The sequence below is a fragment of the Neltuma alba genome, unplaced genomic scaffold (genome assembly GCF_004799145.2).
Source record: "Neltuma alba isolate B1F8T4 unplaced genomic scaffold, ASM479914v2 tig00012963_pilon, whole genome shotgun sequence".
Lineage (NCBI taxonomy): Eukaryota > Viridiplantae > Streptophyta > Magnoliopsida > Fabales > Fabaceae > Neltuma > Neltuma alba.
In genome coordinates this window covers 82,851-87,453 of record NW_021637322.1, presented here as the reverse complement: position 1 = coordinate 87,453, position 4,603 = coordinate 82,851, and the positions used below count along the sequence as shown (strand labels likewise).

The following is a 4,603-nucleotide window of genomic DNA, read 5'->3' as shown; positions in this document are numbered from 1 at the left end:
ATTTTTGTTTTGTATCATTTGAGACTTATTTTCAAATTCCAAATTTAGCACTATTCGCCTTCTGAGCAGCCGGTGAAAAAACACGGAAGGCTTGACTTTGCCTGCCTGCCTTGTTTACATACAGACGTACAGACGCGTATGCAGTGGTTCAATGCGAGGATCATGGCCCCACCCACTTTATCAGTTTCAATCCCTCGTCTCCCCACACACGCAACCCAGAGAAAACAAAAGGTTGACTTGCTTTCCCTGATTTCATTGACTTCACGTCGCCCTTCTCAATCGTCCATCAGAACTGAAACTGAACCTGCATACAAATTCACAATAAGAATCGATCGGACACCACCAACACAGTCTTCGCCCTGACGTTCATAAGTATGGCCTCCTGCAAAATTTTGTTGCTCTTGTTTATTCTCTTCCTCGTTTCTCCTACAACGGAAGCACAGCCTTTTATCTTTCCCACTATTGCAGCAGTGATACCTTCCCTGATCTCCAACAGAACGACCTGATCTCTTTCTTCACTTCCTCCAACTCTGAGTTCAACCAGACCACCATATCCACGTTTGCCGACACTGTCCTATATCCTCTTCATGTGCCGGGGTGACATCACTCCGCGCGAGTGCCAAAGATGCCTCGATTTGGGAGCCCAAGACTAGCAGACTTATGTGAATTGTCGAAGGAGGCCATAATCTGGTACGACAAGTGCATGCTTCGCTATTCTAACCGTTCCTTCTTCTCCACCGTCTCCACAACGCCAAAGACCGCGCCTATGACCTCGAATATGTCTCAAACCCGACAAGCTTCATGAGAACATTGTACGATACTATGAACAAGACGGCAGATGAGGCGGCTAAACCTGCTGTGGGGGAAAAGAAATATGCGACCGGAACAGCAAATTCTTCAGTGTCTCAAAAAGTGTATTGTCTAGCTCAGTGCACGCCGGACCTTTCGCCGTCCGATTGCAGAAGGTGCCTGAGTGGTGTGATTGGGGACCTTGACTGGTGTTGTGATGGGAGGCAAGGAGGAGGAGTTCTGTACCCTAGCTGTAACGTTCGCTATGAATTGTACCCTTTCTATAAATCTGATGATCAAACAGAGGAGGCGGCGACGCCTACAGCGGCTCCACTCTCTCCTCCGACAAATTCTTCAGATCCTCATGAAGGTAAAGTTCAACTTGATTAAACATTTCTTTTTGTTTGTTGAGCAATCAATACGCTTCCCTGATTCTTTTCAGGGTCTCTTCCCTTTATTTGCTTTCACTCCTATCCACTTCTTATTTCAATAATAATTAAAAGTTAAACATTTCAAATTTTACATTTTATATCCTCAATATAAGACCTATTTAACTAATTTGATTAGATTAAGAAAGTTAGATAAGTTGATTAATTATAAAAAATATGATATGTTTTTCCGAAAACATTATAATTATCTTTTTTAATATCCCCCTCCCTCTTCTACTTGATCATAGTTGAAAGTATATCCATACGAGTAATTTAGGAAAAATTAATAAATATGAGAATATATTTATATTTAGGATCAAAATCAACTCAACAATTATGTCTTATATCAAGAATGGGAGGAGTATAAAATTATTAATAAAATGTTAAATTTTTTTAAAAAAATAAATATATAAAGTTAAAGTACTAAATTTTAGTCATGATAACTTAAACCAATAATAAAAAATATTTAATCAAATTATTTTATAAAATATAAAATATAAATCGTTTAAATTTCAATTTTAATAGTTGAGATAGGATGGAGGTGGAGGGAAATCCACTTCCTATCTTACAGGATATAGTCAATTACTATATGATGTCATTACATTGAGACGTGGGAATATATATGAATCTGTGATGTTTGTTGTGCAGGAAAAGCGAAAGGTCTGTCAACAAGGACTATCGCGATTGTTGTGGTTTCTTCTGTTAGTGTTTTGGCGATATTTATTTGTCTCGCCTACTATCTCTTTAATAGTCTAATAAAGAAGAGACGCAACGCCGTTCTCAGACAAGAATACTGTGAGTAATTTTCATGCTCAGACAAATTTTAACTTAATTCATATAATTTAGCTTGTCCAACTTGTTGTGGCGATGCTTTTATTGCCTTTAATGTATCCTTTAATACTTTGTATTTGTCTAGTTGGAAATGAAAGCAACAACTTAGAACCTCTGCAATTTAGTTTGGTCACTATTGAAGCGGCCACAAATAATTTTTCAGATGAATGTTTATTAGGACGAGGTGGATTTGGAAGAGTTTACAAGGTAAGATCAATATAAATGTTAATAGAGATACGCAAACATGCATGCATGTTTCCTAATTTTTAATCTAATCATCTACGATTTTAGGGCATCCTTTCAAATGGCCAAGAAATAGCTGTCAAGAGACTTTCAAAATGTTCAGGTCAAGGCGCAGAAGAATTCAAGAACGAGATTTTATTAATTGCCAAACTCCAGCACAGAAATTTGGTAGCTTTGCTTGGATTTTGCATAGAAGAACAGGAGAAAATTCTTATCTATGAATATGTTCCGAACAAAAGCCTTGATTATTTTCTATTTGGTTCGAATCTTCTCAGCCCACTTTAGCTACTAATTGAAATTCATAGTACATATGTTACATGCATGTTATTAATTATTTGTCTCATGCTATTTGGTGTATGTTAAGAGCTATAATTGTCCATACTTAGATTATCTTTATTTTGTCTCTATAGTCACTTACAACAAATTTACGTACAGGTTCCCAAAAAGGAAGAGTATTAAGTTGGATGGAGCGTTGTAAAATTATTGGAGGAGTAGCTCGAGGAATTCTTTATCTCCATGAGTATTCCCGTCTTAAAATTATACATCGTGATTTAAAACCAAGCAATATTTTATTAGATGATGAAATGAATCCAAAAGTTTCTGATTTGGATTAGCTAAAATGGTTGCCATCAACTCACAAGTGGGGAGTACAAATAGAATTGTTGGAACATAGTAAGTTTTACTTGTCTCCACTCTAAGCTTTGCATCTATCTTGATATGGTTGAATGGAGAGAAATAAGTGTGCCTAAGTTGACATTTACCTATATAATGCCCCTGTTATAATGTTCTTATTATTGATATTTTCTTTTTTCAGTGGTTATATGTCTCCAGAATATGCGATGTATGGACAGTATTCTGAAAAATCAGATGTTTTTAGTTTTGGAGTTATAATTTTAGAAATCATTAATGGAAAGAAGAATACAGGTCGTCAAAATGAATCGCAATATGTTGATGGCCTATTGAGCTATGTAAGTTGTGATAATGTGTTTTCTCTTGTGTTGTTATTTCTTGTGCAATTACTTCAACATTATTTAAGTTGGAGAAATAATTATTTAACAATTCTGTAAGATTATAAAAGGGCGTTAATTGTTGTTCACTAATTGTCATAGGCTTGGAAGCATGGAAAGAGGAAAAGTTGCTGGAGATATTAGATTTAACTATAAAAGAATTTGGGTCATATAATGAAGTGATCAGATGCATCCATATTGGTTGTTATGTGTTCAAGAAAATCCAGATTTAAGACCCACAATGGCAACGGTTGTTTCATATCTCAGTAATGATTCCATTCAATTGCCATTGCCACGGGAACCTGCATTCTTTCTGCGCGATGGAATGGAGCCCAGTACCAGTGGAAGTAAGGAATCAGCCTCGACTGTTGAAGTGTCTATGAGTGAATTCTTTCCTCGTTAGTACCATGCTTTATTTATTCTACTTCTTGGACCCCCTGGAAGAGACAAGCTTTCTTATTTAACAGTACAAAAATTGAGATATACAATTACGCTGCACTCTTATTATTTGATCGTAATTATTTACAGGGACAGATGATATTTTCCAAGCCTGACATTAGTTTTTATAGTGTTATTCTATTCATTTTTTATTCGGGTTTTACTCTATTCGACACAATAACAAAGAGAATGGAATGTACCAACCATTCCTTGTTGAAGAATGTTTGGTAGACCTGAATTAAATTCTCTAGAGGATCAGATTTCAGCTAGAAGGCTTGAACCCGATTCCTCCTTGCCTACGATGTAATCAAGACCTAAATGTCCAGAACATGTTCTTGTTATGTATCTATTGGATAAAATTTTATAAATGTTAATTTTTCAGTCGTGGTTATAATTTAGAAATGCAAAGTTCGAATTCTGAAAATTCACAATACGACCTCTTGAGCTGTGTAAGTTGTAATAAAAAGTGCTCCTCCGGTTCTTAATATGATCTAATTGTTGAATTAATTTGATCCTAAATATAAGACATATTTCTCATATTTATTAATTTTTTCTAAATTATCCCTATAAATACTCCCCCAACTATAATGAAAGAGAAGAGTGAGCGAGAATATTAAGAAAAATGATTATGATGTTTTAAGAAAAACATGTCATATTTCTTATAATTAACTAACTTACTTAACTTCCTTAATCTAATCAAATTAGTTAAATATATCTTATATTAAGGACCAGTGGAGTATTTCTTTCATACTGGTATTTCTTTGCAATCATGATTATATCCCATCCTTAAGATACGAGAAAAGAATATTTACAATTATCGTAAGTTAATAAAGGGACGACAACTAATGATTCAAGCATATTGTTCTG

At 35.2% G+C, this 4,603-nt stretch overlaps 1 pseudogene; it reads left to right on the top strand.

Moving 5' to 3' along the window:
- The first annotated feature begins 566 nt into the window (after positions 1 to 566).
- On the top strand, positions 567 to 3,821 carry LOC114733035 (cysteine-rich receptor-like protein kinase 25; annotated as a pseudogene).
- Positions 3,822 to 4,603: the final 782 nt, after the last annotated feature.